The sequence below is a fragment of the Arachis ipaensis genome, chromosome B07, assembly GCF_000816755.2.
Source record: "Arachis ipaensis cultivar K30076 chromosome B07, Araip1.1, whole genome shotgun sequence".
Taxonomy (NCBI): Eukaryota; Viridiplantae; Streptophyta; class Magnoliopsida; order Fabales; family Fabaceae; genus Arachis; species Arachis ipaensis.
Genome location: NC_029791.2, coordinates 112,484,840 through 112,500,324, shown reverse-complemented (window position 1 = coordinate 112,500,324; position 15,485 = coordinate 112,484,840).

Below are 15,485 nucleotides of genomic sequence, written 5' to 3'. Positions count from 1 at the left end.
ATGAGTTAAAATTTAAATTAATATAAAATATAGTTATTAAGAAAGAGAACAAATAAATAAATAAATAATAAAATAATAATGCCACAATATTTTAGAGTTATATTTTTATTCTGATAAAAAAGAAAACAACACCACGTTATTTATCTCCTTTGGCATTATCAACAAGTATCATATAAGTTTCAAATTCACAACAATTACAACACAAATTATATCAACTCAATCACAATAAAATTATCCTCACCCATCATGCGTGTATCACTTCACCAACAAACACTACAACTCATAAAAAAGAGTATTGAATACAATCATAAAAATATAGTTAAAATAAGATATGGACAATATATACGTCTCTTCTCTTACAAAAGCAATTATTTCTCCTATGCAATACTAATTTTCCTACAATAGAAAACAAAACGTATATTAGTGTTAGTCTTAAACATAAATATAATTAACTATTTCTAATTTCACGTCGAACAAGTATTTAAATTAAGCCATTAAAAAAAAAAAAGTAACTAATGCTCATAATAAGACTTACTAACTTTAGGAAGAAGTTTTGGTAGGGCAATTTCGACTATCATGATGTACATATTGCTTACAAGCTTTGCAAAGTCTTATTTTTTCTATTTTTCAGTTGCTTATTTTGTTAGGATAAAGTGTTAAATTAGTCTCTTACGTTTGGGGTAATCCTGTTTTGGTCCTTAAGGTTTAAAGTGTCCTATTTAAATCCAAAAAAGTTTTATTTAGCTTTAATGTAGTCCCACCGTGAGGTCAAAGTTAAATAATTAACGAAATGTCCTACATGACAGCAGTACAAGAACAATGTCGATAATTTGAAGAAAAAGTACAAGCTCCAGAGACACAAAATCAATTCTGGATGCATCAATACATTTATTTATCATTCTCCTTAGTTCTATAGAAAATATTTCATTTAAAATGTAAGAAAAATAATAAATAAATATATTGATGCATTCACAGTGCCTCTGGAGCTTGTACTTATTCTCCAAATTATCGATCTTGTTCTTGTACTACTGTCATGTAGGACATTTCGTTAATTATTTAACTTGGACCTCACGGTGGGACTACATTGAAGCTAAATGACACTTTTTGGATTCAAATAGGACACTTTAAACCTTAAGGATCACAACAAGATTAAGCCGTAGGGAACCAATTTAGTACTTTACCCTTTTTGGCCACCTTTAACACGCTTTCCATATCCTTTGGTATTTGAATGTTCAAGAGGAAGAATATCAATATTTTCAGAAATATTAATGCTAACAAAAGACTCTAACTTATCCTTTTTGCTTGCAGGAGATCACTTTTTATCTTAGTCAACTGTGACTCAATTTCTAAACCTCTATTTATGACAAATTGGAGCTTTTTTAGATCTACCGGCCATATGCATACATTTAAACAGTTGAGTCATGCATCTGAAATCAGTTTGCTTTCAGTTCCAAATTCAGGTCTAACAACCAGAGACCAGATGACGAGCACAAGGAAGAACGATGATGATGATAAGAAGGGAAAGTTGCAGTAAAGAGAGGTTCAAAAATTAGGGATTTGATTTTTAGTATCCAACTTAAGAGGCAACCACACTTTTGATCAGACAGATAGTAGTAATTTTAATTTTTTATTTAATGTAATCTAGCTTTCGAATTAGGTTTAATTTTAGTCATTAAATTCAATCCAATGATAATAATTATATTTTCATACTTTCATGTAAAAAAATCTATTCTCAATATACATATACATATATATAACTCTTACTTGAAGAGTTTTGGTTACAAAAGAAAGGTTATGCAAATTACAAAATAATGTTATACACAAAAAGTAGAGCATTTTAAATAAAATTTAGCCTTGTACATATGTAAATAAGACCACATACAAAATGGAATAAATGCCTAAAAAACAATAGCAGTTTTAAGTAGTGTGATGTGCATATAAAGTACCTGCCAGAATTTTGTGTACCTACTAGGGTTTTGTGTGACTGCTAGGATTTTGAGTGTAGTGAGATCAGAATATCGATTTTGGTGAGTTTTCTTCAAAAATGTCCATGGGAAAAATCCTGTGATCAGAACCAGTGTGAGGATCTAAGAGATAAAATTGCATTCTTAGATGAGGGGAACGATGTGCGAGAGGGGTTTGAGGGATGTACGAGAAATTGTATGGGAAGGATCATGACAGATATGGAATTTAGTTTGGGGATGATAGAGGCTGCATTCACTATTATTTGGAACCATCCTGAGGGGCTATGAATCGAAGCCTATGGAGATAATGTCTACCAATTTTTCTTCAACCATGAGGCAGACGTAATAAGGGTAGAAAGGGGCTCTCCTTGGTTATTCAAACAATTTGTGATTCATATGAGGATATGGCATCCGAGTATGAATATACCATGTAAGAATTACTCTAACATCCCTATACTACAAGAAAAAGCAATATTTGTAACAAAAAAAATTGTTACAAAAAATCGAAATTTTGAAACAAAAGGATTTTGTAACAAAAAAAGGGGCCGTTGCAGTATATTCCGTTACGAAAAGTTTTTGTAACAAAAAATGAAATTGTTACAATTCAAAGTAATGTTTGTAACAAATTTTTTTGATACAAAAAACTAAAAGTCATTACAAAAGTGATAACAAATTTTGATTTTCAAAATATTTTTCGTAACAATTTAAACTTTTGTGTCATAATATTTTGTTACAAAATACTACTTACTTTTGTAACATTTTTTATTCTTAGTTACAAAAATAGAAAATTTATTTTAAAATATTTAATTAAATAATTGATATATCAATTAATTTTCTAAACACGCTAACTTAACATTTATATAATATATAATCATATAGATAATTAGAATATCTTACATGTCATTAAGATTCTTTTACAATAAAATAAGTTCTACAAATTCAACTAAACACAACTTTTTCCTAACATAAAATTATATCATTTTAGATTTATAATTCTTGATTCTTCTAGCATATTTCACTCAATATAAAGTCTAGCATGTTGGCATCAATTTTGTACCCCTGCAAATATGAGCAATGAAAACCAAAATCAAAAAATCACATATAACACTATCTTCATCAGAGTAAGAATAAAATTAGAACTTACAAGTTAAAATTAACTAATTCTTTAAGAATCTATTCTCAAAGTTTAAAACTAGTCAATCAAGAATGCAAATTATCAAAAATTGACAATTCAATATATAAACTCGGCCTAATTAATAATAATTCAATTCATTAAATTTACATAAGTATCAATTGTCTAAAAATCACTACAAAGCACAATTTCCACCAAAGTCCTCATAACAAATATACTTGACTTTTGGAAATAGTTTGGAAATAGAAAAGTATAGCAAGAATGGAAAAATAAAACCAAATAACAACTTGACAGCTAAGCCACACTATCTTGAACTTTCTTGACAGTTAAGCCACACTAATCCAGAGATCTCTTTTGCCACCTAATTTACTTTTATATAATTTTTTTTTAAAAACTGGCTACTGATTTAGTACACTTCAGAGAAACAGCAAGCCGTAACCAATTTAAAAAAATCATATAAAATTCATCTTTTGTTGGATTCTCCTAAATTTTGGTGTGGTTGAACTAGAATTACCCATCTTTCACCCAGTTCAAGTCCCAGAGAATTTTCACTTCTCTAAAAAAAGTTATGCCTCTTGAAATCTGATTTTGTTTTAAGGAAAGGATGTTGTCACAGCAGTGAACAGCCCTGCTTCCAGAAAGCACAACTTTCTCTACAAAACTCGAATTATCCTGAAATTTGGACATAAAATATTAGACATCCTAATATTTCACCTCTCTTTAGTTTCACCTCCAAAGAGTTTTAGAGTATTGAGATATGTGGTTTTGAAGTTGCTGTTTCAGAATTCGGACAGCAATATTTCTGCAGAAAATGACCATTTTATAAAACTCATATCTCCCAAGCCACACATCGAAAAATTCTGAAATTTTAGAGGAACAATCTAGACATATCAAATTTTTATAGAAAAATAATTTCACCCATTTTGAGTAGCTAGATTGCTCCCAGTTTTATTCACAAAGTGCTGTCCGAAACTGCATAATTCTGCAACATGTAACCTTGGGTTTTGAGAGGTCAAAAATTGATTCCTAGTTTTTCATTCACTCTAACCTTGTATTCTAACTTTTTTTATCTATTGTGACTTGTTAAAAAGATTAAATTAGCCTTAAGTGCTCAGGATTAATAAATCATCATTTTTGGTCAGTTTTCACATTTAAGCATACTCATATGAAATCAACAAGTTCTGTATTACTCAACACAATCCAGCCACAAATCACTCAAACAATTCACATATATTATCATCAATTTACTGCATCATATATAACAAATAGTCCAACATCATCTCAAGTAATCATTAGCATGTATCATCAATTAATTCAATCATAACACTTGGCTTTTAGCCTTTCAACAAATTCTGTACTCTAACAAACAGAATTTTTAGCATCATCATCATTTAACAAATCAAACACAGTATCATTCAATCAGTTTAAACAAAAAAAGTTTTCTAAAGTTGCAATAATCAAAATTCTATACACGCATCCTCATCACAGAAACTATACACGCATCCTTAATAAGAAATTCTAATCAAAATTCATAAATTTCAATAATCAAAATTTATAATCAGTACAATTTAACAATTCATAGTATTTTTTCTTTGAAAATCTCTTTACAGGAATAATCACATTTTGTTTTACATGTATCTTCTTCTTGCTATCAATTCAGCTACATAACTTGGATGCAGATGGCTTTAAATGTTAGTATTTACACAGCATCTCATCAATTTTAATTCCATATATATAATAAATCAATATATTATTCCATCCATCAGATTAACCATCATCTAAGTCTGGAATAAGACATGACTTAACATTTTTTTATATACATGAAAGGGGGTTTGGATGATTGACACTAACAGGAACTCAGGAAGAACAAAATCAATTAATATTATAAAGCCTTAATCGAAACATTAACGGGAACTCAAGAAGAACAAAATCAGAACAATTCACTAACAGGAAGAGAAGAGAAGCAAATTTCAAATTTACCTAATCAGAACTTCTAATAACCAAATCCCAAATTTCAGAAGAGAAGCAATCTTAATTAGAAATTCCAAATTTCCAATAATCAGAACCCTAAATCCCTAATCATAAATTCCAATAATCAAATCCCTAATCATAAATTTTAATAACCAAATCCCTAATTAGAAATTCAAAACATATAATTTACCTGAACTGAACTTGAGCAGGGGCTAGAGAAGAGAAGAAGAGCAGCGGAAGAAGCAGTCGTTGTCGCCGTCGTCCTTCAGGCCTTGAGGGTCAGAGAAGCTCCGTCGCTGTTTGCAGTTATTTGCCATCTGAAAGAACGCTTCTCCTCCAGACTTCCAGCAGCAGATCTGGCAAAACACAGCTCCACCGACGGCACTAGGAAGTACGATGATGACGGCTTGGTGAGACGCGACAGCGGCGGAGCATGATGACAGCGGCGACGGCTTCGTGGTGGCATTGCCCTTCACACACGCTCTCTCTCCTCTTCGTGATTCTTCTCAGGCTACAGAACCGGCTTGATAGAAGGCAGAACGACGACTGGGCAGCGACGAACGGTAGACTCCAAGGTGGCGACGGCGCAGTGGCACTGCGGACAGCCCCCTTCCTCCGTTCTCTTCTCCTGGCGCGACTCTCTCTTTCCTCTTCCCTCTTCCCTCTTCCGTTCCTTTCTTTCTTTCATATTTCTGTGTGTGGGTATGTGGAACAGGTGACCCCTGTGTGGCTAGGTGTATGTGCACGCTGAAGAGGGGTGGGGGGGGTTCTAGGGTTAGGTTTTCCTAAAGGTTTGTAATTTTAATTAAATTAGGGAATAGAGTATTCATTAAAAATATAATTTAATCTCTTTAAATTAGTTTAAAACATTAATTAAATTATCAATTTGTTAATTAATTCTTAATAAGTATTTTAATTTAAAATATAAGATGATATAATTAATTATAAAAATTAAAGTATTAAATTTTAAAATCTCAATTATTTAAATTAAATAGTATAATTTTTTTTACAACTACTAAGTCTTATAATTTAAATATAGAAAATTATTCAATAATTATAAAATTCAGTAAAATTTTTATTTTAATTACCAAAACTTGATTTAATTATTCTTAATGAAATAATTTTTGAAAATAAAATCGCTAATAAATAAATAAATTTGGAATCAACTCAAAATAGGATTTTTCAAAAGTTCTGGATCTTATATAAATAATTTTTTGAAAATAAAACCATGAATAACTATAATAAATCACAAAACAAATAATTTATTATTTATTTTCTAACCATCGTAGATTTTACCAGCTTAATGATGAGTATTAGGTTAAGGTGGATTTAGGACTAGTAGAGAGAGAAAAAAAAACCAGAGCTCTATATTTTATACTTAAGGGAGTTTTTCAAAATTTTATTTAAATGGACGAGGATGGAATTATTATTATGTAACAGTTACTAATTTTTGTTACAAAAGAATAATTTTTTGTAACAATTTTAAATTTGTTACAAAATTTTTGTTACAAATGTTTAATTTTCTTGTAGTGCTATGTGGATCCAATTGTGGGAATTACCAGAGATTTGTAAGAATAAAGATGCTATCAAGAAGGTGGGAATGAAGCTAATGGAGATTTTGGAGGTAGATATTTTTTCAATGAGACCAAGGAAGGAGGATAAATTGATGAAGGTGAGAGTGAATCTAGATGTTACAAAAATACTCAAACATTCTATCAAAATTTTTCGACCTGGTGGAATGATTTCTGAGATCCTCCTCAAATATAAAAGACTAGGGATATACTGTTGTTTCTGTGGTTTCTTAGGCCATGAAACTAGAAATTATAGTAAATTTTTAGATACTTCATCGAATCTGCAGAATGTTGAAAAGATGTGGAGAGCTGATTTGAAGGCAAATTTTATAGAATGGAGACTAGAAGAGAAAAAAGAGAATAGAAATCCTAATATAGAAAGATGAAAGAATAGTTCATATCAAGCAAATAAGAAGCCCACACCCGTGTGCCTCATCAAGAACTTCTTTCAACTCTCAGTGAATCCAACATCCAATAGGACTAATACAAACTCTTCAGCATGTAAGAAGGGAGAAGGAATAACAATATCACAAGGTAATGTCCTTGTAAACCCCGCGAAATTAATAAATAATTAACCAATAAATTAATTATTATCCAAAGCAATTAGAAAATTAAATTTTTATAATCTAGAGGAGTAGAAATATTAAAAATATGAATTTTGACACTAATTTTAAAGATTTTGGCCCAAAATCGGACTAACGAACCAAACCGGTTGAACCGAACCTAAAGCCCAACTTATTAAACACCGAGAACGAGCTTTCCTTCTTTCATTTCAGCCTTGGGAGTCATGTTGAAGAAGAGAGAATCGGGGAGAGAACCCTAACAACTCCAAAAAATTGAATCGTACATAACTTTCAATCTGGAGCTACGATTGACGAACCGTCAACGGTCATATGTTCATCTCAAAATTTTTTTCAATTCTATTCGAAAAAAGTGGTAAGAAATTTGTATTTTTTTTCCAATTCTTCTCCTCCTCAATTTCGCGAATTTTGAGTTTGGGTATTGAGGAATTGAATGATTTTGATGGTTTAAGTGAACTCCAGCAGCGAAAAATCACTAGGTTTTGTCTAATTGATCCATGAGTAAGATAAGAAACTGTTGAACCCTTGTGAATCATTGAATTAGTAAACCCTATGATGATTATAGTGATATTGTGTGAATTAGATTATGTTCTGGTTGATTTGGAGTTCAATTGGGTGATTTAGAACGAAATCCAGGTGATTAAATTTGAGGAATTGATGTTTGGAAGCTTGGATCTTGTGAAAGGAGAGATTTTTGAGGTGTTTCGAGCTTAAAGAGGAATCGGCCAAGGTATGGTTTTGGTTTCTTGTAGATAATGTTTAATGTCACGTGAAAACTTAGGCTAGAAGACCTTAAGATAAGACTGAACTGAATGAATTATTAATGGATTGTGTATATGGTATATGATGTGTGGTTGGTTTTTGTAAATAATTTGCTATTGGAGTTGGTTGGTTTTGGAAAAAAGATTTAATATTAGAATTGGTTTGATTTTGAAATGATTTGATACTAGAAATGATTTGAGTGATTGAGAGGTGTTTGGTTTGGTGGTTGAGACCCTTGAAGGGTGGCAGAAATTCGAGTTTTAGAGGAGATACTGCCGAATTTTCTATAAAAATTAGAGTTTTGATTTGAAGTGTTATTTATTATTACGTGGCTTGTATATTTGAGACTATTTATTGACCATCTGTCGCAAGATGTGATCAAGCACTTTAACTCTCTGGATTCTCCCATGGGCATGCATATGTGTGTGTGTGTGTGTGTGTGTGTGTGTGTGTGTGTGTGTGTGTGTGTGTGTGTGGATTTTGAATATTATATTATTGAGCTTGGAGTTTGACTCCATGAAATATTATATTTGAGTTTGGAGTTTGACTCCATGGAATATTATTGAGTTTGGAGTTTGACTCCCTAGAATATTATATTTGAGCTTGGAGTTTGACTCCATGGATATTATTTTTGAGTTTGGGAATGCGCGCACAGAGGGACTATCCAATGGTTAGCTACCAGGACATATCGAGTTGGCTGTATAACTGACAGATGAGACTCATCAGCCATAGGACAGGCATACATCATATGCATTTGTATGTATTGTTTGAGTGTGCATTGTTTTAGTTTGCTTAACTGCTTAACTCTGCCTATCTGCTACTTGTTCTACTTGCTGTAATTGCACCTCTATCTATGTTTTCCTTGCTTGAATTGTATGTGTATATTTTCTAAGAGACCCCTCTTGGCGGAGGTGTGAAGGGGGTTGTTCCACCGGTGATTCGAAGGATTAGAGGAGACAAAAAGTAAATTGTTAGGTTAAAGTTAAATTCAGAACTTAAAATACCTTAGATAACTTATTTAAATTCAAAACTTGAAATACCTTAGATAACTTACTTAATGGAGAGGCAAGTGCCAATATTGTTAGAGTTAAACGCAAAACAGAGGATATTCTAGAATGGGAAGAATAGGAAGATGTAGAGAGGGTGAATGTGATGATGATGTTGAAGGAGGAGAGGGTGCCTATTCTAAAAAGGCACCCACAAAGCCATGAAGATGATGATATGAAATTGCCAAGCCAAACTCCTGACATATCACAACATAAAAGGGATACAACGATCCCATTCTCCCAAGCTAATGTTCCTCTGTGAAACCAAACATCAAACTTCGTTTGTGAAGTCACAATTAAGGAAGTGTGATTTCAATGAAAATTTCTGCGTGAACTAAAATGGCATTGTTGGTGGTATATCGGTAGCTTGGAAGGATGGAGGTGGAGATTAAGGGGAGTGAATAATTTTTTATTTGGTTTTTGGTTGAATACTAAGAAAGACAAATTACTTGGGAGATCCTTGGAATTCATTTCAGCATCATAGATCATGTTCGAGAGACTCAATATGAATCAATTCTAAATCAGATTGTACAAGTAGGGGAGTGATATATTTGATAATGGGAGACTTTAATGCTATTTTGGATTCCCATGAAACAGAAGAAGGAAGGGCAAAATCCCCTCAATCAATTCAGAAATTTCAAGACTTTGTCAACAGGGAAAGATTGGTTGATATGGGCTATTTGGGGGAGAAATTTATTTGGTGGAATCGAAGTTGCTAAGAGGATGTTATTAGAGAAAGGTTAGATCATGCTCTACTCTCCTCAAGCTGAGAGAAGAGTATCCCATGGAAACCATTTCTCAGTTGGATGATGTAGGATCGGATCATAAACTAATCTTGCTACTTACCAACTCTACAACCCTGAGAAGCAAGAAAAGGTTTAGATTCCAGGAGAGATAGTGCGAGGAGGAGAGAATAGATGGGATAGTCAAGGAAGTGTGGATGATGAATTTAAAAGGGTCTCCAATGTTTTAATTATTTCAGAAATTAAAGCATTGTAAGCATGAAATAGTCAAATGGCAAGTGATGCAAGCGGAAATTAGCCAATTAAGAAATTATAGTAAGAACATTGTTGTAAGTACAGTTCTTAACCGACGAAAATCCGCTTATCAATTTAGAAGGGTTGTCACAAAATTAGAATGAAAATTCTGGGAGTAGAAATCCCGGGTCGTCTCCCAACGAGTTGACAAAGGGTGCTATTTTATTAATCAGGAGTTTTCTGAGAAATTTTGAGAGTTGGAGAACAGAAAAATAAAGGATTGTGAATTAAAGCGATGTAAATTAAAAGAGATTTATATAATTAAATAAAAAGCCTTGACCGGGGAATGATTAATTGGAAGTTCTATCATTGTTGGAATTCTCTCGAGTATAGTATCAAGAGGTTGTTGTTTTCACTTAGTTAAACCTTACTAAATAAAGAAAAGTCAAGTGATTGAGCTAACTCTTATTCACAAGTCATAATCCTCTCCCTTGGGAAGGATTAGCGTTAGTGCCTAGAGAGTTAGCCAACAACTTCCAATTTAACTAATCACTTGAGCATTCCAACTCAAGGGTCTCCTTTTAATCAATCCCCAAGTCAAGTTGGGAGTCTACTCCATTGACATGAATATAACGTTCACAGAAATATAATAAGAAGACATGATAAATTAAATAAAATAGGAATTGAAAATTAATTAAAAGTAAAAGTAGTTCTTTGCATTAATAAATCCCAAAATGCAACATACGTATCTGAACAGGGTTAACAAGTAATCAAAAGAGTAAAGGAATAAGAAAGCAAACTAGAATAATAGCGACTTCAACGGAGGTAGTGATTCTTCTCAATATCCTAAGAAAAAGCATAAAACTCTAAAACTATGAATGTGAAGAAACATAGAGGAAGTGTGTATTTTCTCTCTAAGATTCTAATCTAAAATCTAAAAACTATGCGAATGAGAATGTGTGTTGAGTCTCTGCTTGTCCTCTGGCTCTAGTCTATGTTTATGGGCCGAAAACTAGGTCCAAACTTGGCCCAAAATTGCCCCCAGCGTTTTCTGCGGTTTCTGCAGGTAGCGCATGTCACGCGTACGCGTTAGTCACGCGTGCGCGTTATTTGGCGATTTTCCTTGTCAAGTGTACGTGTCAAGCACGCGCACGCGTGAGCCATGCGTGCGCGTCACTCCTCGCTGGTTGTCTCCTTCATTTCTTGTGCTCCTTTCATTTACGCAAGCTTTCTCTCCATCCTCTAAGCCATTCCTTCCCTATAAAGCCTGAAAGCACTTAACACACAAATCACGACATCGAATGGTATAAAGGGGAATTAAAATACACAATTTAAAAGCTTTAGGAAGCAAGTTTTCAATTATAGAACAAAATTAGGAAGAAATTGTAAAATCATGCAATTATATGAATAAGTGTGCAAAGACTTGATAAAAACCACTCAATTGAGCGCAAGATAAACCATAAAATAGTGGTTTATCAATTTCTCCACACTTAAGCATTAGCATGTCCTCATGCTAAGCTCAAGGAGACAAAAGAATGAATAGGGGAAAGTAAGACTCATGAGATGCAACCTATGAATGCAACTATATGCTAAGATGATTCTGTCTACTAGGTCAAAAGTAAATAAGTTCTTTAAGACAAACGTAAATCAGATTCCACTAATTCAAATCATACAATGAAAGACAAGTAAACTTGTAAGAAGATAGCTCATGAAAGCAGGGAACATAGAATCAAGCATTGAACCATCACTGGTAGTGTATATGCACTCTAATCTCTCAAGTGTCTAGGGTTAATTCACTCTACTCTTCTCTAGTTATGCTTTCCAGATTTTGTTCTTCATCTAACCAATCAACAAAAATTTAGTATACCAATGCAAACATCATGAGGTCTTTTCAGGGTTGTAATGAGGCTACGGTAAGGGTGAGGATATATGTATGGCCAAGTGAGATAAAATATGAATCTTTGACTAACCTAAGATTTCACCTAACACACATACACACACACACACTCTATATACTTCTAAAATCATGCCTAGCTACCCATAATTCTCACTTTTGTATCACATACTCATGTACCAAATATTTCTTTAATTTTATCACATATGCATTGATCTTTTATTAAACTTAACATTGGGGTAATTTTGTCCCCTTATTTATTTATTTATTTATTTATTTGAATAGTTTTTTTTATTAAGAATATAAAAGTAAACATAACATATCAATGCACATGGATTTTTAATTTTTCTGGTTTCACATGAGTAGGTACCCAAATTCCCAATATTTTGTCAATAGAACACTGTACATTTTCATCAACCCAAGTTCTCACAATTTTCCACACTTAATTGATACACAATCTCTAACTTAAGCTAACCAAAGATTCAATTGGGATAATTAATTATTTTTCTGCTTAAGGCTAGTGATGTGGTAAAATATAGAACAAAAGGGGATTAAAAGGCTCAATGTGGCTAACAAAGGTGATTGAAAGGGTAGGCTGTTTGGGATAAGTGAGCTAATAACAAATGATGACCTCAATCATATGTATGCATGTAAATGCACTAAACAATGGACATATAGAGTGGAACAAAGCAAAGATTACAATCATAGAGGAGAAAACACACAAGAATAAAATGTTATGGTTAAATAATGTAACCATGTAATTAAGCTCAAATCTCACAGGTTGTGTGTTCTTAGCTATAATTCATGTTCCAATTCACAATCTTCAAACAAGTTTAACACAAAATTTTAATTTAAATTAGTGAAATACTATAAAAAGGGTCTTGAAAGGAAACTCATTACTTTAACAAGCAAAACATACATGCAAACAATTATTATCATGCAATCTATCCTTTCTAACAAAGAAAAAAGTCAAATATTGGTGTTAAGAGAGAGAAAGAGCTTACCTCCGGAAGTCAAGGACTGACCTCTCCACACTTAAGGTTTGGCACGGTCCTCCGTGCCATCAGTAAGGAGCAAGGGAGGGCTGGAAGCGTCGCCTCTAGTGTTTGGTTCGCCTTGGCTACCTGTGCTACTGGATGAAGGGGAGTCTGGGGTGTCCTTTGGTTCTGGAGGTAGGAGTGTACCAGCTATGAGTTCCTTCAAATAGTTGTATCTGCGCTTGTTACGGCGCTCCATTTGCTCCATGTGCCGGTCATGCCGGTCGAACCTCTCAAGGATCTGTAGGAACATCTGATGGATGGATAGTGCTTGTGGTGTGGATGATGGTGGAGTAGAAGAAGGAGGAGTATCCAAAGATGGGCCTGCAGGCCGGCTCACAGAGGGAACTGGCGGCCTGATGTACTTCCCATTCGGGACATACTGGTCTGCTCTAGGGATCATAATCTTCGTGTCACCTGCCCGAGAGGACACACCTGCTGCAGAGACTAAATCTAAAACCAAGGTGGGGAAAGGCAGGTTGCTTGCGATCTGTACATGTCCCATGGCTTGCCAGATGTGTCGGGGCAGGTTGAGGGGTTGCTCTGTCAGGATGCACAGATGAGAACATCCATGTCGGCTGTGAAGGTTGACTCATGAGTGCTCGGAAAGACATAGTGGGACATAATTTGTGCCCACACGCGAGCCTCCAGGGTGAGTGACTGGGCTGAGATGCTCTTGGGTTTTGAACGATGCTGCCCGTAGATCTAAGTGCTACCAAGTTGGGCTATGACTCCAAGTACGCTATCCCAGTCGAACTGATACATCTGGCGCTTACGAGATGCTTCTTGATATGCATCCCATCCCTCAGGACTAGGTGGAAGGTTCAATGCTTGCTGTATGGCACTCTCGGAGACAGGGACCTACTGCTGACGGACGAAGACAGTCTGTAGAGTAGACGAGTAGAAGTTTGAGTAGAATTTCACTATCCATGATAAGTTAGCCTCTTGCGGCTGTCTCATAAAAAATATCCACTATCTCCTCTCTATTCGGGGCTCCACAAAATCAACAAAGTGTGCTGGGACAATGAGTAGATGCTCATTGTTGTAGTTCCTCTCAGCTAGGATGGGGAACATCTGTTCGCAATAACGGTTAGCAAACCGTGTGGAGTCCCGGGCGGGAAAGGCTTTCTCGGATTCATCAACTTTAATAATCCTTTTCACCCGCTTTGTTGGCGGCTTGACACTGGTAGATGGAAGTGCCTTTGCCAGTATTCTCTTGGTTCTTCTCCTAGCCGGTGGCTTGTCAGTGGCCTTCTCTTTTCCTTTCTTGGTACCCATGCCTAAGGAAGAAGAAAAAAAAGGAGGAATGTGAAAGATAGATAACCAAAATCGGAAGGGATAAATTTCAAGTGATAATGAATGCCAAAGGAAAGATGTTATCTCAAATACATGGTAGCTACAACATGTAGGTAAGACATCAATTAAGAGCAATAAGGCAATTCATAATTAAATAGATGCAAGAGGTGAAAGCATGCAAGGAATAGGCATGAGAAGCATAACTCAAGCATCAAAAATTAAATGTGCCAATATAGAGAGTATTTTTAGGATGACAATTGTGAATGATAATCCCAAATATATGTAGAGTGCAAGGGTTGTGAAAAAGAGGCATTCAAGTAAAAGAGTAAAACAAAATAGAGTTCAAGATGCCATAAGGGCTTTTTCACAAACACTTGGTGAGCAAGTTAAAGTAGGAATGAAAATAATGTAATCCAAATGTATATGAGAACCAATTTAATATGTCAATTGTCAAATCACGCCATATAATAACCACTAGCTACAGGATAATAAGGTAATACCCAAATAAAACTCCAATACAAACATAAGAATGCATGAAAAAGAAAAGAAAAATAATCCATAAATAAGTAAGCTAAAAGAAAGATGGAGAAGAAAGAAACATAAATAAATGCAATAATAAAAGAGTAAAAGGGGAAGGAGAAAAGAAACCCGATGAAGAAGATGAAGAAGGAGATAAGAAAGTAATAGATATAAAGGAAGAATAAGGAAGAAGAAAGAAAGAAGAAAGAAGAAATAATTAGGATTGAAAAGAATTAGGATTGGGGCGGGAAGAATTGAAATCAGGCGCTGAAGTGGATTAATTGGGCGTCGCGTGTGACGCGTACGCGTGCATCACGCGTACGCGTCAGGGACGCGTACGCGTAATATGGGTTGTGCAATTGGCGCGAAGGCAGCCTCGCGCGCGCACAACTCTCTGTTTGATATGCACATGTGCCAAAATTGTATACGACCCTGACGCACACGCGCGGATGGCCTCGATGGAAAAACGATGCGTACGCATCAGCCCGTCAGGGACGCATACGCGTGATAGGGCTTGTGCTCCCAGCAGAGTTCCAACTTACACCATCATAACTCTCTAGCCATACACCCATTTATGCTGATTTGCAGGGTCACGCGTACGCGTGGGGGACGCGTACGCGTGGACTTGCTTGTGCGCCAGGCACACCACCAGCACTACTCCTGCCCAACTCTCTGTTAAATTTTATATTTCACGCACACACATATGACGCGTACGCGTTAGCGACGCTTGCGCGT